Genomic DNA, 23,821 nt, shown 5'->3' on the forward strand with positions numbered 1-23,821 from the left:
TGCAAACTCTGAATAAGCAGCCTGTGCTGCTCTCATTTGGATGGTCTTTGTTCTTCCAAGTAGCTCAGTAAATGGGGGGAGAAGAGACAGCACTTCCTTACAGTTGCATTTCAATTAATAAATGCAGATGGAATGACGGAAATAGAAAACACCATTAGGCAAAGGCCAGTATTAATTATTGCCATCAAGAACCATGGGGACACCCGGGCACGGTGGTTCACACCTGTAATCCCAGCACTTTGGGAGGCCAAAGTGGGTGGATCATTTGAGGTCAGGAGTTCAAGACCAGCCTGGCCAACATGGTGAAACCCTGTCTCTACTAAAAATACAAAAATCAGCTGGGTGTGTTGGTGTGTGTCTGTAATCCCAGCTACTCGGGAGGCTGAGGCAGGAGAATTGCTTGAACCTGGGAGGTGCAGGTTGCTGTGAGCTGAGATCATGCCACTGCACTCCAGCCTGGGTGACAGAGCGAGACTGTGTCACAAACACACACAAAAAAGAGATCCTGACATCTGTGACAATTCAGATTAATTTAGAAGATACATGAATAACCGAATAAGCCAGGCACAGAAAGACGATGCTGCATGATCTCACTTATATGTGGAATTAGAAAAAAAAAAATCAAATACATAGGAATAGAGTAAAATGGCAGTTGCCAGGAGCAGGGGGAAATGGGAAGATTGTAGGTCAAACGGAACAGAATTATAGTTATGCAAGGCAAGTATGCTAGAGATCTAATGGACAGCATGAGGACTATAGTTAATAACACTGTATCAATTACTGATAACCTCACCCTCCCCACCCACTGCCTCCCTACACACGGTAACTATATGAGATGATTTTTATATTAGTTTGTAGTTTGTTTGACTGTAGTAATCAATTCACTATATATCAAAGTAAATATATCAGAACATCACATTGTCCAGCCTGAGCAACATGGCAAAACACCATCTCTACAAAAAATACAAAAAATGAGCCAGGTGTGGTGGCATGTACCTGTAGTCCCAGCTACTCGGGAGCCTGAGGCAGGAGGATCATCTGAAACCAAGTTGAGGCTGCAGTGAGCTGAGATCGCACCACTGCGGTCCAGCCTGGGTGAGAGAGCAAGACCATGTCTCAAAAAAAATAAAAAATAAAAATAAAACCCCCCAAAACCACACAACATGCTGTACATGTTAAATATAAACAATTTAGGCTGGGCGCGGTGGTTCACGCCTGTAATCCCAGCACTCAGGGAGGCCGAGGCGGGAGGATCACAAGGTCAGGAGATCGAGACCACGGTGAAACCCCGTCTCTACTAAAAATACAAAAAATTAGCCGGGCACGGTGGTGGGTGCCTGTAGTCCCAGCTACTCAGGAGGCTGAGGCAGGAGAATGGTGTGATCCTGGGAGGCGGAGCTTGCAGTGAGCCGAGATTGTGCCACTGCACTCCAGCCAGGGGGACAGAGCGAGACTGTCTCAAAAAAAAAAAAAAAAAAAAAAAAAGATACACACAATTTTAAAATGTTATTTCAAAAAAAATGGACTAGCTTAAAGAAAATAAAACCATGGGCAGATGCTACAATGAGTGGGTGAAAACAGGATGCAAAACGGTGTTTGCATGGCCTCTGAGCATCTTCCCACAAGACAATCATTTCTCTGGACTGGGTACAGTGGCTCACGCCTGTAATCCCAGCACTTTGGGATGCCGAGGCAGGTGGATCACCTGAGGTCAGGAATTCGAGATCAGCCTGGGCAACATGGTGAAACCCCGTCTCTATTAAAAACACAAAAATTAGCCAGGTGTAGTGGTGCTCACCTGTAGTCCCAGCTACTCAGGAGGCTGAGGCAGGAGAATCGCTTGAACCCGGGAGGCGGAGGTTGCAGTGAGCCATGATCGTGCCACTGCACTCCAGCCTGGGTGACAGAGCAAGACTCTCCCTCATAAATAAATAAATAAAGTGCTAAAACAAAGAAAGCCTGGAGAAAACCAGCAGCTTCTGGGGCACGCCAAGTCCAGGAAACACATTGGGTGTCTGTGGCTATAGAAGGACTGGCCTGTTGATCTGGCTCCTCTTGGTCCAGGCCCTTCAGGGCACATGGTCCCAAGGGGCACTGTGGAGGGTGCCTCTGATCCAGTGTGGCTACACCCAGGGGCTCAGTGCAGAGGGGCAGCATAGGGTACCAGCAGCCCCGGTTTTCAGGGAACCCATTGTCCTTCTCAGCAGACTGTACATTGACCTTGGCTGGCTCCCTCCCTTCTCCTCTCCTTTTCTGGGAGCAGGGTGTCTGGGGCCATGCTCAGGCAAAGGCCTTCCTTCCTCCAGGGCCTGTTTCTACCTCTACATGTGGGGGTGAGAATGGGGTGAAGACACAGGCACCCACACAACACAATAGTGGCTACTGGCCGTGTGTAGTGGCTCACACCTGTAATCCTAACACTTTGGGAGGCCGAGGCAGGCCTCACCTGAAGTTCGAGACCAGCTTGGGCAAAATGGCAAAAGCTTATTTCTACTAAAAATACAAAAATTAGCTGGGCATGTGGTGGGCACCTGTAATCCCAGCTACTTGGGAGGCTGAGGCAGAAGAGCTGGAACCCGGGAAGCGGAGGTTGCAGTGAGCTGAGATTGCGGCACTGCACTCCAGCCTGGGCGACAGAACGAGACTCCTCAAAAAAAGAAAAAAAGTGGCTGTTGTTCTGAGATCCCTTTGCCCCTGTGCTTTGGAATCCTCCCAGCCTTAACTGAGGAGTCTCAATTCAGCTTCACAGCTGGGGAAGCTGCAGCAGTCTGGGTGCTTACCTGAGGCCACAGCCTAGCTAGTGGTGCCTAGCTGGGCTGAAGACAATAGTGACGATCACTGCCGCTAATGACTGGGGGCACCGTGGTTCCTCTTTACCCCTCATGGTGAGGTGCTGTTTCCCTTCTCTGCAGATGACACTCAGGGAAGTTTTGCTAACTTCAAGGACAGAGGGACTCAGGCCCCAGTGCAGGACCCGAAAGCCACAACTGGGTCCTTCTCCATGGAGTCTGGCCCCTAGGCAGCCCACAGCCACCAAGGTGAGTCTCAACATCATTTCATCAAGCCCTCTAGAGGACCATGTACCCCCTCCTTTTTTTTTTTTTTTCTGAGATGGGGTCTTGCTATGTTGCCCAGGCTGGTCTGGAACACCTGGGCTCAAGTAATCCTCCTGCCTTACCTCACCTCCCCAGTAGTTGGGATGTGTGTGAACCACCTTGCCCTGCCCATGTGCCCTTACTCAAGACTTTGCTTAACCTAAAGGAACAGCCAGTTCTGGGGGCTAGGAGGGCAACTACCCCCAGGTGACCCGCACCTGGACCTCTTGGGTAAGGTGGGTTCAGCCAGGGCCTCTGTTAAGTGGGTATTCCCCATTCCTTACTCTACTCTGGAAGCAGCCCAGTCTGATGGGATGGGGATGGGTTAAGCTCCACCTCCAGGAAGTGAGAGTACCAATGGATAGGACTTGGAATTATTCCACAGGGAGGGCTCTCTCTCCTCCCCCATTTATTTTTTCAGTCATTGATTCCTGTCTGTGTGGCCTTGTGGATATTCACTTTGCACTGTCCATTAAACCCAAATGCTCCATTACCCTCTGGGGATGTGATGCTATATACATCCACTGCCGGAGGCAAAGAAGCAGGTTTGGGGAGGGAGGGTGGGTGGAGATTTCACTGCGATGAAGAGGTTGCCCCAAACTCAGGAGGCTGGAGATGCTGAACTCTACCTATGGGCCCCAAACCTGACTATGCAGATAGAGGGGAGGCGGGGCCTGTGGTGGATGTGGGGCGGGAGATGGTGTGTGCAGCACCCTGGAGGTGCCCGCAGGGGTATGCTGTGGTGGTGGGGTGCGGGCAGGTATGTGCAGGGTCTGGGCATGCTGCGGTGGTGGGGTGCGGGCAGGTGTATGCAGGGCCCTGGAGGTGCCTGCAGGGGCATGCTGGGGTGGTAGGGTGCAGGCAGGTGTGTGCAGGGCCCTGGAGGTGCCTGCAGGGGCATGCTGGGGTGGTAGGGTACGGACAGGTGTGTGCAGGGCCCTGGAGGTGCCTGCAGGGGCATGCTGGGGTGGTGGGGTGCGGGCAGGTGTGTGCAGGGCCCTGGAGGTGCCTGCAGGGGCATGCTGGGGTGGTGGGGTGCAGGCAAGTGTGTGCAGGGCCCGGAGATGCATTTAGAGGCAGTTGGGTCCAGGATGGTGTGTGCAGGGTCTGGGAGGTGCATGCTGGGGCAGTGGAGTATGCAGGAGTGAGGTACCCTTTCACTTTTTCTGGGGCTCTCTGCCCTTTGCTCAGGTTGTACCTCTGCTCTGCATCTTCACTGCTCCTGTGACTTCCCTCCACAACACTCGTTCACTGTGCTGGCCTGGTCTGGTGCCTGTGCAGTGAGTGCCGAGGGTTTGCCAATTCATGCCTTCGCCCTTGAGGTAAGAGGAGCCCCAGAAGAGGTTGAATGATGCTGCTGGGCAAGGCGGGGGCCGGAGGCCAGAAAGCCAAGGCTGGAGGTCCTGAAACCCTCTTGTCCTGACATTTGGGATGATTTCCCTGGAAAGGGGAACCTTAAGGACCACCATAATGGGCTGCATTGGGCTCAGTAATGGCACTCAAAGATGTCTGCATCCTAAACCCTAGACACCAAGAATATGTGATCTTACATGACAAAAGGGACTTTTTAGATGTGATGAAGTTAAGGGTCTTGAGATGGGGGAGACTGTCCTGGATTATCTGGATGGCCCCAGTGTAATCACCAGGGTCCCGATAAGCGGGATGCAGGAGAGGCCAGGTGCAGTGGCTCACGCCTTGTAATCTCAGCACTTTGGGAGGTGGGAAGATCGCTTGAGGGCCAGGTGAGACCAGCCTGGGTAACACAGTGAGACCCCATTTGTACAAAAAATTTAAAAAGTAGCTGGGTGTGGCTGAGCACAGTGGCTCACGCCTATAATACCAGCACTTTGGGAGGCCGAGGCAGGTGGATCACCTGAGGTCAAGAGTTCATGACCAGCCTGGCCAACATGGTGAAACCTCACCTCTACTAAAAATACAAAAAAAAGTTAGCTTGGGTATGGTGGCGCCGAGTGAGCCGAGATCGCCCCACTATACTCTAGGCTGGGTGACAGAGGGAGACTCCATCTCAACAACAACAACAAAAATTAGCTGGGCATGGTGGCACATACCTGTAGGAGGCCAAGATGGGAGGATGGCTTGAGCCCAGGAGTTGGAGGCTGCAGTGAGGTGTGATCACACCACCGAACTCCAGCCTGGGCGACGCAGCAAGACTATGTCTCAAAAAAAAAAAGAAAAGGCCAAGATCAGTGGCTCATGCCCGTAATTCCAGCATTTTGGGAGGCCAAGGCAGGTGGATCAGTTGAGGTCAGGCATCGAGACCAGCCTGGTCGGCATGGCAAAACCCTGTCTCTTTCAAAAAATACAAACATTAGCTGGGTGTGGTGGCACATTCCTGTAGCCCCAGCTACTTGGGTGGCTGAGGCATAAGAATTGCCTGAACCCGGGAGGTGGAGTTTGCGCCACTGCACTCCAGCCTGGGTGATGGAGCAAGACTCTGTCAGGAAAGGAAAGGAAAAGGAAAAGGACCAGAAAGAACAAAGATAAAGGCAGGAGAGTTGGAGGAGATGTGAGTGCGCTCCGCTGCTGGCTTTAGAGTTGGAGGGAGAGGCCCCAGGGGATAGAAGCTGGGAAAGGCAAAGACACAGATTCTCTTCTTGAGCCTCCAGAAGAAACCCAGCCCTGCACTCCCAGTTTAGACTCCTGATGTCCAGAACCTAAAGATGACAAATGTGTTGCTTTACGCCTCCACGTCCGTGGTGGTTACGGCGGCAACAGGAAGTGGACACAGGCTGTCACAAGGGAAGAGGACCAACTGGCCTAGTGGCCAGGGGAGTGACGAGAGGTGGACGTCAGGCTGACGTCAAATAAGCAGTCACTAGAGCTGCCAGCCCTGGTGGGAGTGGTCCCAGGAGGCTGATCACTCCCATGGCAGTGTATACCCAGACTTGCGACCAGCGACCAGGTGATCAGGTCGACCTCCCTGAGGGGCAGTGTCCAAGGCATGGCAGAGCCACATTCCAGCCACAAAATGCCATGGGGCTAGTGAGAGAGGGAGTGGGTCTCCAGGACAGAGGTCACTCGGCTAAAGGAGCGAAAAGGACAGTGAGGCAGGGAAGCCAGAGGACACCACGGGACCACTCAGGTGACAGCGTGGGGCCTGGATGGTAGGCTTTGGTGGAGGGAGGTGGCAGGCGCCTCACGAGCCTATCCAGGTTCTGCCTGAGACCTGGAGGTGGTGAGGTCATTTCCTGGGACAGGGAGGCTTGGATGGGTTGTGGGAGGAAGCCCTGGTTCCCATGACCCCCACCCTCAGTGGCATTCTCCTCTTTGTCACTGTAAGGGACAGGCGGTTTACACCCATCAGCCCCACCTTGGCTTCCCAAGCGAGAAGAGGTTGTCAGAATTAGTGGTACCACCTGAGTGTCCCATGACACTGCCAGGAACACTATAAGGAAAAAACATGAAATATGCTTCCGTTTATTTAAAAACAGACCAGCCAACTGGCACTGGAAACAGCTTGTTTCCAGGTTCTGTTGTTGGGGTGTCACTTCCTCTTGTCATCACCCCCTGCCAGACTGGTCATACTGGTTGTCCCTGTGGTTCCTTATAGGTCCAGTGCTGGAAAGTCACCCCAGGGCCACTTGGCAGAAATGTGCCCCGATGACAAGTCTGCGGGGACAGCATTTTTCCTTTCCTCCGTTCCTCCCTTCCTCCCTCCCTCCCTCCTTTCTTCCTTTCTTTTCTTTCTTCTCTCTCTCTCTCTCTCTTTCTTTTCAGGGTCTCGCTCTGTCACCCAGGTAGGAGTGCAATAGCATAATCAGCTCATTGTAACTTCAAACTCCTGGACTCAAGGGATTCCTCAAACTCCTGCCTCAGCTTCCTGAGTAGCTGGGACTACACATGTGTACCACCACGCCTGGTCAATTTCCCTCCCTCCCTCCTTTTTTTTTTTTTTTTTTTAAAATAGGGTCTTTCTCTGTTGCCCAGGCTGGAGTGTAGTAGTGCAATCTCAGGTCACTGCAGCTTTGATCTCCTGGGCTCAAGTGACCCTCCTGCCTTAGCTTCCTGAGTAGCTGGGACCACTGATGTCTACCACCAAGCCCAGCTAATTTTTGTATTTTTCATAGAGATGGGGTTTCACCATGTAGCCCAGGGTGGTCTCAAACTAAGCTCATGCGATCTGCTCACCTTGACCTCCCAAAGTGCTGGGATTACAGGCATGTACCACCACGCCCAGACTTAATTTCTTAATTTTTTTGTAGAGATGAGGTCTTGCTATGTTGCCCAGGCTAGTCTCGAACTCCTGGCCTCAAGTGATCCTCTCACCTCAGCCTCCCAAAGTGTTGGGATTACTGCTGTGAGCCACTGTGCCTCGTTTGGGAGGGACCTCTTTCATCAGCAGAACTCTGAGTCCCTGACCCTGGTCCAAATGAAGGAAGAGGATGCTGTACTTCTGGGTGAGGGCCCCTCCCCTTACTTCCTTTCTTTTCTGTCTCCTTACTCATAGATCCAATGGGTGGCGGGTGGGGCTGTCCTTATCCCTAAAATGTCACTGCTGGGGCACAAGCAGTGACTCTTCACCCTCAGTCACCGGCTGAGGAAGCATTTCCCTTTGTGAACTTCAAGGCAGGGTCACAGGTTCAAGCCCACTCTGCTCTTCACCAGATGAACAACCTCAGGCAGGTGTACCAGCTCCCAGGACCTCAACCTCCTCATCTGACAGCTGGCCTCACCATCCTACCCCAGCGCTGGCTGGCAAGCCTACACATGTGGAACATGCCTTCTCCTAATGACTCCCATCCTGCCAAGCATCTGGCTAAAACCTGCCAGGTGAGCAAGTGGAGAAACTGGTGTCCTTGTATGCTGGGAATGTTAGATGGGGCAGCCATTGTGGAAATCAGCCTGGAGGTTCCTTCACAAGTTACACAGGGAGATACCACTGTGGCCCAGCAATTCAACCCCCAGGCACAGAACCAAAGGGTCCACACAAAACTTTTGCATGGGGCTGGTCATGGTGGCTCACACCCACAATCCCAGCACTTTGGGAGGCTAAAGCAGGAGGATGCTTGAGGCTAGGAGTTCAAGACCAGCCTGGGCAACATAGTGAGACTCCAACACAATAGAAACAATATCAACAACAATGAAACTTGTACATGAATGCTCCTAGCAGTAAGATTCACAACAGCCAAAAAGTGGAAGCGACCCAACTGCTCGTCAACAGATGAATGGACAGACGAAATGTTCACACAACGGAATACTAGTCAGCCATAAAAAGGAATGAAGCACTGATCCATGCTACAACATAGATGAACCTCAAAAACACAATATTGAGTAGAGAAGCCAGACACAAAAGGCCACATAGTGTGAGGTTCCTTTGATATGAAATGCCCAGAACAGGAAAATCCATAGAGACAGAAACCAGATGGGTGGTTGTTAGGGGATGGGGGCTGTAGAATGGGGAGTGACTGCTAATGGGGATGGGATTTCCTTTTGGGGATGATTAAAATGTTCTGAAATTGGCCAGGTGTGGTGGCTCACACCTGTAATCCCAGCACTTTGGGAGGCCGAAGCAGGCAGCTCACTTGAAGTCATGAGTTCAAGACCACCCTGGCTAACATGGTGAGACTCTGTCTCTACTAAAAATACAAAAATTAGCTGGGTGTGATGGCGCGTGCCTGTAATCCCAGCTACTCGGGAGGCTGAGGCAGGAGAATCTCTTGAACCTGGGAGGTGGAGGTTGCAATGAGCCGAGATCGTGCCATTGCACTCCAGCCTGGGCGACACAGCAAGACTCTGTCTAAAAAATAATAATAATAAAAACAAAGTTCTGAAATCAGATGAAGGCAGTGGTTGCACAGCACTGTGATTGTACTATATACCACTGAATTGTTCACTTTAAAAGGCTCACAATGAGCCGAGATTGTGCCATTGCACTCCAGCCTAGGGGACAAGAACAAGACTTCATCAAAAAAAAAAAAAAAAAAAGCTCACAATGGTAACTTTTAAGTTATATGCATTTTGACACACATACAAAAACCTGCCCAGGTTCCCACCGACCCTGGGAGGCCCTTCTCTGCTCTGGCAGGATAACATGGTGGTAGGAGCATGGGTACACCCTGGGCTGACTCAGGCAGTGTTCATGACCTTGGGTCTCCCTTTTCTTATGGATCTTTCCCTTCCTACTAGGTTACTTGGAATCAGATTAGCTGCTGGATGTCACTCCCTTTGTGCACTGCATGCTTGCTGCGTACATGCTCTGCAGAGGCACACCTTCACGGGCTCAGTCGGTACTGCAAATGACCCACACAGGGATGACCATGTGCACAGAGTCTGTGTGGGAGGAGGGACATGAGGTGGGGGAAAGGAGTCTGTCCTGGGATCTGGAATCTGGAAGGGAAGGAGTACACCAGGGAGGGAGAACAGCAAAAAGAAAGAACCCAAGGCTGGAGTGAGCTCAGGCTGACCAGGGAAACAAACAGGCTGAGGCTGTGTCAGGCACGTGCACGTTCATGCTGAATGCAAGTGGGCCTTTGCAGGCTGTGCTTGTAGGAAGACAAAAAGTACCACCACTGCCCAATGCCGGCTGGGTCTCCTGCCTCCAGACCCCTGCTTCTGCCCAGTGCAGCCAAGATTCCTACAAGCCACACCAGCCATAGAGGCCTCTCCCTCCAGTCTCCCCATATACAGCCCTGGGAGCTTTGAAGACCTGCCCAGCAGCATATCATGGCAATGATGAGCACACTCTATGGACACAACCCCAAAGACCGCCCACAGGAGAATGGGAACACAGATGTGGTATATCCCATGATGGGACACTAGGTAACACACCAAACTGCTACACATGACAACGCAGATGGATCTCACAGACACACCAGTGAAGAGGCAGAAGCCAGACACAAAAGGTTGCATATTGAATGATTCTTTTTTTTGAGTCAGAGTCTCACTCTGTTGCCCAGGCTGGAGTGCAATGGTGCGATCTTAGCTCACTGCAACCTCCACCTCCCAGATTCAAGCGATTCTCATGTCTCAGCCTCCCGAGTAGCTGGGATTACAGGTGTGCACCACCACACCCAGCTCATTTTTTGTATTTAGTAAAGATGGGGTTTCACCATGTTGGCCAGGCTGGTCTCGAACTCCTGGCCTCAGGTGATCTGCCCACCTCGGCCTCCCAAAGTGCTGGGATTACGGGTTTAGCCATTGTGCCCAGCTGCATATATGATTCTGTCTGTGTAACAGTTAAGCTCAGTAAACAAAATGTTTTGTACACATCCAAATGTTGATACCTGCCACCACACAGATGGACCCTGGGGATGTCATGCTGAGTGAAATGAGCCAGTCACAAAAGGACAAATACTGTACGAATCCACTTATACGATGTCCCTAGAGTCATCACATTCATAGAGACAGAAAGCAGAATGGCAGGTGCCAGGGGCTGGGAGCGGGGGAACAGAGAGTTACTGTTTAATAGGGACAGTTTCAGTTTTGTAAGATGGAAGAGTTGTGGAGACGGATGGTGATGATGGTTGCACAACAGTGCAAATGTACTTAATGCCACTGAACTGAACAATTAAAAATGTCATTTTTAAGTACTGTGTATTTTACATTTTTATTTATTTATTTATTTTTGAGATAGGGTCACGCTCTGCCACCTAGGCTGGAGTGCAGTGGCACGATCATGGCTCACTGCAGCCTCCAACTCCCTGGCTCAAATGATCCTCCTACCTCAGCCTCCTAAGTAGCTGGGGCTACCTAAGTAGGTGTGGGCCACCATGCCCAGCTAAATTTTAAATTTTTTATAGAGACGGGGTCTTACTATGTTGCCCAGGCTGGTCTTGAGCTCCTGAGCTCAAGCCATCCTCCAGCCTCTGCCTCCCAAAGTGCTGGAATTACAGACATGAGCCATCATGCCCAGACTACCACGATTTTTAAGAAATGTAAGTACGAAACACATCTATGGTGATAAAGATTAGAATACTGGTTACCTCTCGGGGGTATATCAGGGAGGGGGCAGGAAGGAGCCAGCTGCAGGCTTGAAAACTGTCTTGATCTGGTTCCAAGGATGAATATATATGTAAACATTCACTGAGCTATATATACACTTAGGATTTATGTTCTTTACTCTATGTAAGCTATGCCTCGATTTAAAATGTTTAAACAGTGCAAACAAAACACCTCTGCCACACCCCCTTCCAGGCCAATGGACGCCAAGCCTGGGAGTGGGGCAGGCAAGCAATTTGTAATTCAGGGGACTTGAATGGATGGGCTTTGTGGGTGGATGTGTTCAGCTTGCTCTTTCCCACTTTCCTCCCACCTGTGGAGAACACCTGTTTTGTTTTGTCTTTTGAGGTGGAGTCTCGCTGTGTCGCCCAGGCTGGAGTGCAGTGGCATGATCTCGGCTCACAGCAACCTCTGCCTCCTGGGTTCAAGTGTTTCTCGTGCCTTAGCCTGCCGGGTAGCTGGGATTACAGGCACACACCACCACATCTAGCCAATTTTTGTATTTTTTTTTAGTAGAGACAGCGTTTCGCCAGGTTGGGCAGGCTGGTCTTAAACTCCTGACCTCAAGGTATCCACCTGCTTCGGCCTCCCAAAGTGCTGGGATTACAGGTGTGAGCCACGGCGCCCGGCCGAGAATACCTGTTGGTGATCTTAGCAGTGACGAAAGCCTGGAGGAGGCACTGAAGCTCTACAGTTGGTCCACACTCACAGTGGCCGTCCCTTCTGAGGACAGCATTCTGGGAAACCACTCGCTCTGCTCCTTGTTACTATGGAGAAATTGGGGCTGATCCTCTGCTTGACACCAGGGTGACCCAGGTGACCATAGGTAATGAGACTTCATACTCCCCTAGGTTCAGGGTGCTGCCTCCAAAGACCGAGACCTGGGACTTTTAAGGGAACCATCAGGCTGGAGAAGTCCTCTTTCTTCAGGGGAGGGGAAGCCAGTAGGGTGTGAGGTTGGGCAGAGTTGACACAGAGTTAGGGGGCAGAGCAAGGCCAGGAGGCGGAGGAGGATACCTGCAGGCTAGGGTGATCTGGAAGCCAGTGGTGCCAAAAGCGCACGGACTTTGCTGTCATGGAGCCCAGGAAGCACTCTTTCCGGTTCAGTCAGCATAGGATGGGTTTCTGTCACTTGCACCTGCCAGAGTCCTGACTCGTATGCTGTGCTGGGGTAGGTACCTCATACTCCCCCAGCACCACACAGTATTTACAACCACAGATGACAGTGTCCTGTGGCTCTAGGAGACCCAGCCTTGCCACATTCACTCTAGGTACCTTTCGTGAATACCTAGAACGCCAGAGCTTTCTCAGCTAGGATTCAGGTGTCCCCACAAGGGTGACAACCAGCGGCCAGGCACGGGGGGCCAGCCCCAAATAACATATGTGTATCTTTTCCCATGCTGTTTCTGTTCAGGCAGTTTTTCTGTTCATCAAACAAAAAACAAAGCTCGGCGGGGCATGGGGGGATGATGTGGGAAATGACTTACTAAACAGCATTATTCAGGAAACGTGAACCTGGAGCATGGGATCTTCGATAACTCATGATCACACACCAGCTCCGGCATAGAACCTCCAGAGCAATGGGAACACTGGTTCCAAGCAAGTTGGCAGTTGCTTGGGAGAGGGGAGGACAAGCTACTTGTTTTTTCAAGACAGGGTCTCACTCTGTCACCCAGGTTGAATGCAGTGGTAAGATCATAGCTCACTGCAGCCTCCATCTTTTGGGCTCAAGTGATCTTCCCACCTTAGCCTCTGAGTAGTTAGGACTATGAGTGTACACTATCATGCCCGGCTAATTTTAAAATTATTTTTAGTAGAGACGGGGTCTTGCTATACTGCCCAGGCTGGTCTCAAACTCCTGGCCTCAAGCAATTGACCTGCCTCTGCCTCCCAAAGTGCTGGGATTACAGGTGTGAGCCACAGCACCGTTAAAGCATCCTATAAGCCCCATGTGCATGGGTTATCCTAATACACACACACTCACACATATACACACTCACACTTGCTCACACATACACTCACACACACATACATGCATACTCACACTCTCACATGCACTCACACATTCACACATACACACACACACTCGCTCACACATACACTCACACATACACACGCATACTCAGACTCTCACATGAACTCTCACACACACACACTCATATGCACATGTGCCTGATTCCCTTGAGCCTGTCTCATACCTTCCCAACCAGCCATAAGACAGGCCCACCATTTATGCTGTTACCTTGTGGGGACCACCATACAACTGCCAGCTCCACCCCTTGGGACTCAGGAAATGTTTGCACAAACGTTGGGGGGTGGGGACAGTTTCTCTGTGGATGGAGTTTATTATAAGCAGCCGTGAAATAGATCCTGTAATCTCTCAGTAAACGGAAGCCAATTAACATCCTATCTGCCAGTCTTTGATAAAGGCTGTTTTCTTTTCTAGTTAATAGGCATTAACTCTGCCTAAGGGATCCGGGCACATCTTACATAATGGCTGCTCCCTATTAACCCCGACCCCACAGACTGCCTCACAAATGGGGAGTTTCTTCCTGCTGCATTCACTCCTGTGTGCCTTTCAGACAATCTTTGGTTACAGCAACCCTTTTGCGGTCTCTGTGGGTTAAACACCCTGAAAGAGCCAGGAAATTCTATGATCAATTGCTGTCCTCTGTCCTTGCAGACAGTGCTACCCACACCTGTCACCAAAGGCCATTAGATGTGATCTAAAACAATCCAAGGTACTGAATGGTACTCACATCCCTCCACCAAGAGGGTCTACTTCAGTAACTGACCTCACCTCAAAAGCCCTATGTTTGGTCGGGCCTGGTGGCCCATGCCTGTAATCCCAGCACTTTGGGAGGCCAAGGTGGGCGGATCACTTGAGGCCACGAGTTCAAGACCAGCCTGGGCAACATGGTAAAACCCTGTCTCTACAAAAATACAAAAATTAGCTGGGCGCAGTGGCTGACGCCGATAATCCCAGCAGTTTGGGAGGCCAAGGCAGGTGGATCATTTAAGGTCGGGAGTTCAAGGCTATCCTGGCCAACATGGTGAAACCCCATCTCTACTAAAAATACAAAAATTAGCCAGCATGGTGATGCACACCTGTAATGCCAGCTATTCTGGAGGCTGGGGCAGAAGAATTGCTTGAACCTAGGAGACAGAGGTTGCAGTGAGCCGAGATCATGCCACTGCACTCCAGCCTGGGTGATAGTGAAAGACCTCATCTCAAAAAAAAAAAAAAAAAAAAAAAAAAATCCTATGTTCTTACCACACAGAACCTGGCACAACAATCCACACTCGGTTGGCCTTCAACAACTATTTGCTGGACAAGTGAATTAATTCCTTGGACACGCCAAGTTTTGCTTTGGCCGCAGTCTCCAATCCCAGCAAATTTCTCTGCATCCTTCAAAGCTCCTAAATGTCGTGGCCTCACTGCCCCCAGAGTTAACTGCTCTGCCCTGCACTGAGCAGTCTGTGGTTCTCTACTGCACTTGAGGGGCCACTCTCCACTTGCTTCCCCGCAACCAGGCTGGGGGGTCCCTGGAAGGCGGGGGTCCCTGGAAGGCAAGGGTCCGCATCACACTCAGTGTCCATGCCCAGCAAGGAAGCAGAAACATAACACCTGCAGACAGGTGCTTTTACCTGTTGCTGTACCATCCTCCTGCCCTTCAGCCATCCCTCCCACAGCAGCAAGAATACACCCCTTCAACCATTCTCTTCCTCATGGCCACACAGCAGCATGCACAAGCTGCCTGCCACCCACACTGTATTGTGGGAAGATGGGGTCTAGCATGTGACACACTGGATGTGTCACTAAACTTCCACATAGGCCACATACAGTGGGTCACACCTATAATCTCAGCACTTTAGGAGGCCAAGGCAGGAGGACCACTTGAGGCTGGGAGTTCAAGGCTGCAGTGAGGTATGATCCCACCACTGCACTCCAGTCTGGGTGACACAGTGAGGCCCTGTCTCTATAAAATAAACAAATTAGCCAGGTGTGGTGGCGCACACTTATAGTCTCAGCTACTTGGGAGGTTGAGGTGGAAGGATCACTTGAACCCAGGAGGTCGAGGCTGCATACGCTGTGATCACACCACTGCACTCCAGCCTCGGCAACAGAACGAGATCCTGTCTCTAAAAAAAATTTTCGGCTGAGTGAGGTGGCTCGTGCCTGTAATCCCAGCATTTTGGGAGGCCGAGGCAGCAGATCACTTGAGGCCAGGAGTTTGAGACCAGCCTGGCTAACATGGCGAAACCCTGTCTCCACGCCTGGCTAAATACAAAAATTAGCTGGGCATGGTGGCAGGTGCCTGTAATCTCAGCTACTTAGGAGGTGAGGCATGAGAATCACTTGAGCCCAGGAGACAGAGGCTGCAGTGAGCCAAGATCAGGCCACTGCACTCCAGCCTGGGCAACACAGTAAGATTCTGAAAAAACAAACAACAAATTCAAAGTGAAAAATAAACCTCCCCATTCCTTGATTTCCTCATCTGTCACCATCATCACAGGATAGTGCCATTCAAGTGGGTGACAAGTGTTGGTAAGTATCGTTCTTCCTAATAAGGAATCAGACGGGGCTGGGGCAAATCCCATTTAACACGGCCCTGGCCTACTGAGCATGCTTTCAAGACACTGACACTTGGCTTCCCCATGCTTGGTGATTGAAGTACATATTCACCAGGTGCGGTGGCTCACACCTGTAATCCCAGCCGGCACTTTGGGAGGCTGGGGTGGGAGGACAGCCTGAGCCCAGGAATTGGAGATCAGCCTGGGCAACACAGCAAGATCCCATTTGCCCAATCTCACCACCTGAAGACCCTCATTCATTCTGGGTCGCCCCATGCCAGGCTGAGCATCCCCCCACAGGTTAATCTTCCTACAATGTGAAACAAAACTTAGATGACTTGTCCGGCTGCTCGTCAAAGAACATTCCTTTATTTTTATATTTTTAGTTTTTTTTTTTTTTTTTGAGACAGATTCTCGCTTTGTCGCCTAGACTGGAGTGCAGTGGTGCAATCTCGGCTCACTGCAACTTCCGCCTCCCAGGTTCAAGTAATTCTCCTGCCTCAGCCTCCTGAGTAGCTAGGATTACAGGCACCCGCCACCACAACTGGCTAATTTTTATATTTTTAGTAGAGACAGGTTTCACCATGTTGGCCAGGGTGGTCTCGAACTCCTGATCTCAGGTGATCCACCCACCTTGGCCTCCCAAAGTGCTGGGATTACAGGTGTGAGCCACCGCGCCAGCCCTAATTTTGCTTTCTTCTAGCCCTTGGCTCTGCCATATGGTTAATTCCTCATTAACTTCAGATCTCCCAGAGCTTCCTGAAAATCTCCCTGGCCCCCTGAAGATCAGACCATAGCACCCCAGCCTCTCCTCAAGACTGACCAATATGGTACTCCAATCACTGAGTGGTGGTCTGATGTGTGTCTGTGCCATCCTTCTGAGACCGGGTATCAACAGGAGATAATCACAGGACTGAGCTCATAGCCCAGAAAGCAAAATTAAGATGTATACACGTGGAGTTGGGCGCGGTGGCTTACACCTCTAATCCCAGCACTTTGGGAGGCTGAGGCGGGAGGATGGCTTGAACCCAGGGGTTTGAGACCAGCCTGGGAAGGATGGAGAGACCCTGTCTCTACAAAAAAATTAAAAATTAGCTGGGCATGGTGGTGTGTGCCTATAGTCCCCAGCTACTTGGGAGGCTGAGGCAGGAGGATCACTTGAGCCCAGGAATTCAAGGTGGCAGTGAGCTGTGATCTTGCCACTGCACTCCAGCCTGAGCAACAAAGTGAGACCCTGTATTAAAAAAAAAAAGACGTTATGCATTCACTAGTCCAGGTCCTTGCTGGCTTAGACCATCTAGATGCCTCCACCTTCCAAGGGAGACAGATTAGTAAGCGAAGCTGCCAACATGAGCCGTCTGGAGGGGCTGAGGAACGTGTCTGACCCCACTGGCCTATTCTTCCTGAAGTAACAGAGGCACCTGAACAAGCATTTCCCTTAATAATGTCCTGTTGGAAATACTGGCTAAGTATAGGGGTTGAATGACATCCCCCCAAATTCCATGTCCACCTGGAACCTCAGAACGTGGCCTTCTTTGGAAATAGGGTCTTTGCAGATGCAATCAGCTAAGGATCTTAAGATGAGTTCACCCTGAGATTTAGGGTGGGTCCTAAACTCAAGGACTAGTGTCCTTATAAGAAGAGGGGATCGGCCAGGAGTGGCTCACGTCTGTAATCCCAGCACTTTGGGAGGCCGAGTTGGGCGGATCACTTGAGGTCAGGAGTTCGAGACTAGCCTGGCCAACATCGTAAAACCTTGTCTCTACTGAAAATACAAAAACTAGCTGGATGTGGTGGTGCACACCTGTAATCCTAGCTACTTGGGAGGCTGAAGCAGGAGAATGGCTTGAACCTGCCTGGGAGGTGGAGGTTGCGGTGAGCTGAGATTGCACTGTTGTACTCCAGCCTGGGCAACAAGAGTGAAACTCTGTCTAAAAAAATAAAAAAAGGCTGGACGCAGTGACTCATGCCTGTAATCCCAGCACTTTGGGAGGCCAAGGCGGGCGGATCACAAGGTCAGGGGATCGAGATCATCCTGGCTAACACGGTAAAACCCCATCTCTACTAAAAATAATACAAAACATTAGCCGGGTGTGGTGGCGGGAGCCTGTAGTCCCAGCTATTGGGGAGGCTGAGGCAGGAGAATGGCGTGAACCTGGGAGGCGGAGCTTGCAGTGAGCCGAGAACACGCCACTGCACTCCAGCCTGGGCGACAGAGCAAGACTCAGTCTCAAAAAAAAAAAAAAAAGATAATAATAATAATAATAATTAGCTGGATATGGTGGCACATGCCTGTAACCCCAACTAGTTGGGAGGCTGAGGCAGGAGAATCACTTGAACCCAGGAGGCAGCGGTTGCAGTGAGCAGAGATCGCACCACTGCACTCCAGCCTGGCCAACAGAGAGAGACCCTGTCTCAAAAAACAAAAAAAAAGAAGAGGAGATCCAGAAGTGGTGGCCTGCACCTATAGTCCCAGCTACTCAGTAGGCTGAAGCAGGAGAATCACTTAAGCCAGAGAGTTAGAGGTTGCAGTGAACTATGATCATATCACTGCATTCCAGTGTGAACGACATAGCAAGACCCCATCTCTAAAAAAAAAAAAAAGAGAGAGGACACAAAGAGACACACAACAGGGAGAAAGCCACGTGAATACAAAGGCAGAGACTGGAGTGATGTAGCCACGAGTCAAGAACTCCAAGGTTTGCCTGGAGAAAGGCCTGGGAAGGACTCCCCCAGAGCCTCCAGAAGGAACCAGCCCTGTTGACACCTTGATTTTGGACTTCAGGCCTCCACAACTATGACAGGATATATTTCTGTTGTCTGAAGCCCCCCAGTTTGTGGTAATTTATTATGGCAGCCACAGGAAATGAATATGCAGGGATCTGAGGCCAAGCCTCCAAGTGTTGGCCTGTCCCTCAGCTGGTGGCTTGTCCTCAGCCATTTGCCTGCCAGAACTTCACAGGCTGCTGGGCTGGCAGAGAGCTCAGCAGAAAATCTGGCCAGCAGAGAACTTTGTTGAGCCCCTGGAATCCAAGCATTCAGCCCAAGATGGTTGTAGCAAAAGGTGCTCAGTGAAGAAAACAAATGTTGACAAGCATATTTTAAAAATAGCTCTGTGAACAGGGTGGGGCCTCCAGGGGACAATGTTCTACTTCCTGAGCTGAGTACTAATTTCATTATTGGTTAAATCTTCTTTCTTTTCACATACACGTTATATACATTTTTTTTTTTTTTAAAAGAGACAGAGCCTCACTATCACCCGGGCTGGAGTGCAGTGGCACAGTCATGACTCACTGCAGCCTCAATCCCCTGGGCTCAAGTGATCCTCCCACCTCAGCCTCCCAAGTAGCTAGGACTATAGGTGCATGCCACCAAGGCCAGCTAATTTATGTATTTATTTATTTGAGACTGAGTCTCGCTCTGTCACCCAGGCTGGAGTGCAGTGGTGCCATCTCAGCTCACTGTAACCGCCGCCTCCAGGGTTCAAGCAATTCTCCTGCCTCAGTCTCCTGAGTAGCTAGGACTACAGGCATGCACCACCACACCTGGCTATTTTTGTTTTTATTTTTTTCTTGAGATGGAGTCTTGCCCTGTCGCCCAGGCTGGAGTGCAGTGGCACGATCTTGGCTCACTGCAACCTCTGCTTCCCGGGTTTAAGCAATTCTCCCTGCCTCAGTCTCCAGAATAGCTGGGAATACAGGCGCCCACCAACATGCCCAGCTAATTTTTTATTTTTAGTAGAGACGGGGTTTCGCCATGTTGGCCAGGCTGATCTCGAACTCCTGACCTCAAGTGATCCGTGTGCCTCGGCCTCCCAAAGTACTAGGATGAAAGGCGTGAGCCACCATGCCTGGCCCGACATAATACACTTTTTTTTTTTGAGACAGAGTCTCACTCTGTTGCCCAGGCTGGAGTGCAATGGCATGATCTTGGCTCACTGCAACCTCCGCCTCCTGGGTTGAGGCGATTCTCCTGCCTCAGCCTCCTGAGTAGCTAGGATTACAGGCACGTGCCACTACGCTTGGCTAATTTTTGTATTCTTTAGCAGAGACAGGGTTTCACCATGTTGGTCATGCTGGTCTTGAACTCCTGACCTCATGATCTGCCCGCCTCGGCCTCCCAAAGTGCTGGGATTACAGGTGTGAGCCACCACATCCAGCCAATATACTCTTTATGAAGAAGTATTTCATGTTTAAAATAAAAAATGCAAATGCATTTTTAAAAGCCCTGTCTTGCAAAACCCAAACAAGTGAATGATTCTGATCGTCTCAATAATCCCCTCTTAATGTCTAACTGCCAAAATAGAAGAGACAGACAAAAAAACTGTATGACACGTGGGCAGAGGCCTGACTTCAGTATGACGACACCCTCCATCTGGCACCAGTGGTGAGAAATTGGACAACTGGAGAGAGTCTCAAAACAGCTTCACAGACAGATTTAACATCTGACTCGTCTCAATCTCTCATGATGCCCTCATCTTTCTTTTCCTAGACCCAAGTGGAAAAAAAAAAAAAAAATCAGCAACACCTAAATGGTTCTTCTAGCAATTGTTCTTGCTGAGGTAACTTGAGCCAAAAATCTCAGCACCACCACTGCTCCCTGCTACAGTGACAAGCTTCACAGAGCAGGAACTCAAAAAAAAATTTTTTTTTTTAAACAGAAAAACAGGGTCTTGCTCTGTTGCCCAGGCTGGAGTGCAATGGCGCAATCATAGCCCACTGTAGCACTGAACTCCTGGGCTCAAGCAGTCCTCCCACTTTCGCCTCCCAACTAGCTGGGGCCATTTGTGCATGCCACCATGCTTGGCTAATTTTTAAATTTTTTTTATAAAGATGGGGTTTCATCATGTTGCCCGAGCTGGTCTCAAACTCCTGGGCTCAAGCAATACTCCTGCCTCATCCACCCAAAGTGTTGGGTAGTGTGAACCACTGCGTCCAGCCCCAAATATTTCTTGAACTTTAGTCTGACTGGCAGAGAAACAAGTCTAATGTTTAATCCCTACCCCACAAGCCAGAACACCTAAGAGAGGGGTAGGAAGCATGGAAGTGATGTTCTCTTGTGCTATTTTTTACCTATTGATGGGACAGACCACAAAACTTGATAATAACTGAGCTGGCCGCAGGAGAGGAATCAGGCTTTCCAACTTCACAAGTTGAGAGGAGAAGGAGGGACATTAACTATTTACATGAATATGCCCTTTGACTTGCCCCCCCCCCCCCCTTTTTTTTTTTTGAGACAGGATCTAGCTCTGTCGTCCAGGCTGGAGAGGAATGCAGTGGCATGATTATAGCTCACTGCAACCTTGAACTCCTCGGTTCGAGCAATCCTCCCACCTCAGCCTCCTGAGTAACTGTGGACTACAGGCACGGCTGGCAAGACAGGGGGGTCTGAAGTGTCTGGGCATGGCTGGAGCCCAAATACGTTCACTGTGTATTTAGTACATGATAATGCATGTGTCTATCCATTGCAGCTGTTTGTAAAAGCTAAATATGGGCTGCAGCTTAAACAGCCATCAGTAGGGGAGTGGCCTTAGAATGCCTATGTCTGTTCAATGCAAATTTACCAGTGGTTTAAAAGGGCTGGGGGATATACCTCCCCCCACCCCTTTCTGCCACCCCAGTCATAGACTACCTCTGGAAGAAAACACAAGAAATTATCAACACTAGGTGCATCTGAGAATGAACGGGGTAGACTGCCTGATTTCTAGTACATGCCCTTTTGTACTGTTTGATTTTTTGTTTTTAACTATATAATAGTCCGGGTATGGTGGCTCACGCCTGTAATCCTAGCACTTTGGGAGGCTGAGGCGAGCAGATCACTTGGGATCAGGAGTGCGAGACCAGCCTAGCCAATATGGTGAAACCCTGTTTCTATTAAAAATACAAAAATGAGCTGGGCGTGGTGGCACATGCCTGTAATCCCAGCTACTCGGGAGGCTGAGGCAGGAGAACTGCATGAACCCAGGAGGCAGAGGTTGCCTTGAGCCAAGATCATGCCATTGCACTCCAGCCTGCGTGACAGAGCAAGACTCTTTCTCAAAAAAAAAAAACCCCAAAAACTATATACTCAATTATCTTGTCAAAGTTTATACACATGTACATATATAACACACATGAAATATGTGTATATAAAATATGTATATAAACATGCATATAGGTACTGTGTACAACACACACCCACACACATATACATACATATATACATACACATCCATATATGTTTTAAATGACCCCTATTGAAGTTGGACAGAAAACCCAAATGGCTTCAGTTTCCACAGGAGAAGCTGAAGGTGACATGACCCTCTGGAACATTCTCGCACCGTCTTTGCAGGGAGAGGTGGGAGGGGATAAGAAATGCTCCGCAAGCCTTACAGGAAATGGCACGTTATTGCTTTTCAACAACAAAGCCACTGTCCTCCTTCTATGCTGCATGCTTGCAAATCAGACTCAAGAGAACTAAAAAGTTCCAGAAGAATCATTCCTAGCACCACGCCAGGCTCCCAGGCTCGTTTTGCAGGTTAGCTTTAAACAGCTGAAACAGTAGTTTGCCTCACTCTAAAGAGTGTTTCCTTACTCTGTTTATCGGCTTCAAGGGCCCAAGGAGTGTCTGAGAGGGGTCCCCGGTCTGCAAGGGCTGGGAGCCCCGGCCCCGGCAACTCCCTCTCCGGCATCCTGCAGGAGGTACCCAAGATGATGACCCCTCTCCTCCGGTAGCGTCTCCACCGCCAGCCTGCCCCAGGACTCCGAGACACATGCTTGGCAGAGGGGCCGTCCCTTCCAGCTAAGCTTTTCCGGACCGAGTCAAAGTCACGACTCCTGCCAATCCCTCTGAGATAAACATAACAGATGGGCCCAAACGCGGTGGGTCCCCACAGCAGAGGGTCAGCGATGCCCAGGATGCAACAGTCTCTGCCTCTAGCATTCAAGTGGTTTAGGTCTATGGCTGGTAAAATGGAGAAGATTCCGGTTTCGTCTGACCGATGGGATTATTCTAAGGTCCGGAAATCACTTTATAGACTGTCAAGCACTGTTAGAAATGAACATTGGGGTAAGCTTTTGTTTGGGGAGGGGAGGGTGCAGCGATCCTGAGACACCAAGGCCTGGGGGACTATTGGAGGACCTGGGGGATTCGCGGGGATTATTACAGAGGGTGTGCGAACACAGGTGCACGTGGAAGAAAGCCCAAGGTGGGAGAGGGTAGGAGGGGGGACAAAGGGCAGAGACAGAGGTGTGGGGCTGCCAGGACCAGAGGGCAGTTGCCGGGGGGGGCGGGGGAAGTCCCTGAGAAGAGGGACCCAGGTTGCCAGGGAGGTGGGTACAAGGGTAGTGAGCAGATACCTGGATATGAGGAAAGGCAGTGGGGGACGGGACCACGTCCAGGTGTGAGTTGCGGGACCGTGAGTTAGGAGTCACAGGCTCAGGTGTGGATGTGGGGGTGTCATCGACAGGGACAGTCTCAGGTGATGTGAGGGGTGTTCGTGAGTGGGGGCGCGGTGTCAGGTGGGTGAGGGGGATGTCAGACCCAGCTGTGCGGGGCGCCGCGGACAAGGCCCCAGGAGTGTGGGAGATGTCAGCAAGGACAGTTTCAGGTGTATGGGGGATGTCAACGAAAAGGGACATGGTGTCAGGCGTGCGTGGGCTGCGGGTGAGGGGCTCAGACCTGGATGCAGTAGTCCCCAGAGGGCAGTAGACGTGGAGTGTGGGGTTGGGGGGTCTTTAACCTCATCTTGCCCTCGCGACGCTGCTGTCACGCCCCGCCTCGTCCGCCCCTCGCCCCGGGATCCATGACAGGACCCGTGCCTTACCTCAGTTCAGCCCGACAAGCGCGGGCCGCTGACGCTTGCGCCCCCCGGCGCCCCCCGCGCCCCCACACCGGCCCGGACGCGTCGCCGCCGCCGCCACCTCCAGCCGCCACGGCCCCGCCTCGCGCACCCCCAGAGCGCGCCACGGGAGGGGTCCACGCCACGCCCCGATTGGCTGCTCCCTGGCCAGTCAGCGCTGGAAACGTCAGTGATTGGCGGGTATGAAGCGGATGGGCAGTTCCCGAAGCCAATCGCTGACGGGCAGAGGTGGGGCTATTGGGAGAGGCCTAGGGTGCCTCGGGGGTCCCGCAGGGTGCTAGGCGCTGGGAGGCGAGGGCCTGGAGGCAGGCGAGGAATCTTGGCAGAAAACAGGCAGAACTGTCGGCCAATC

General features: G+C 51.0%; 1 protein-coding gene across 4 annotated transcripts in view; it reads right to left on the reverse strand.

Moving 5' to 3' along the window:
- SLC25A42 (solute carrier family 25 member 42) overlaps positions 1-23,573 on the reverse strand; it is a 48,481-nt gene extending 24,908 nt beyond the window's left edge. Inside the window, exons 1-2 of one of the 4 annotated variants that reach the window (XM_033196691.1) lie at positions 23,434-23,545; positions 14,329-14,617 (exon numbers count right to left, since the gene is read on the reverse strand). The gene's annotated coding sequence lies outside the window, so the exon portion shown is untranslated. Of the gene's footprint in view, positions 1-8,779; positions 8,804-14,328; positions 14,618-23,433 lie in introns of those variants that run through there. The other 3 variants (XM_033196693.1, XM_033196690.1, XM_033196692.1) reach the window with 3 other exon arrangements.
- Between the last annotated feature and the right edge of the window lie 248 nt (positions 23,574-23,821).

The sequence above is a fragment of the Trachypithecus francoisi genome, unplaced genomic scaffold (assembly GCF_009764315.1).
Source record: "Trachypithecus francoisi isolate TF-2019V2 unplaced genomic scaffold, Tfra_2.0 Lachesis_group5, whole genome shotgun sequence".
Classification (NCBI taxonomy): domain Eukaryota; kingdom Metazoa; phylum Chordata; class Mammalia; order Primates; family Cercopithecidae; genus Trachypithecus; species Trachypithecus francoisi.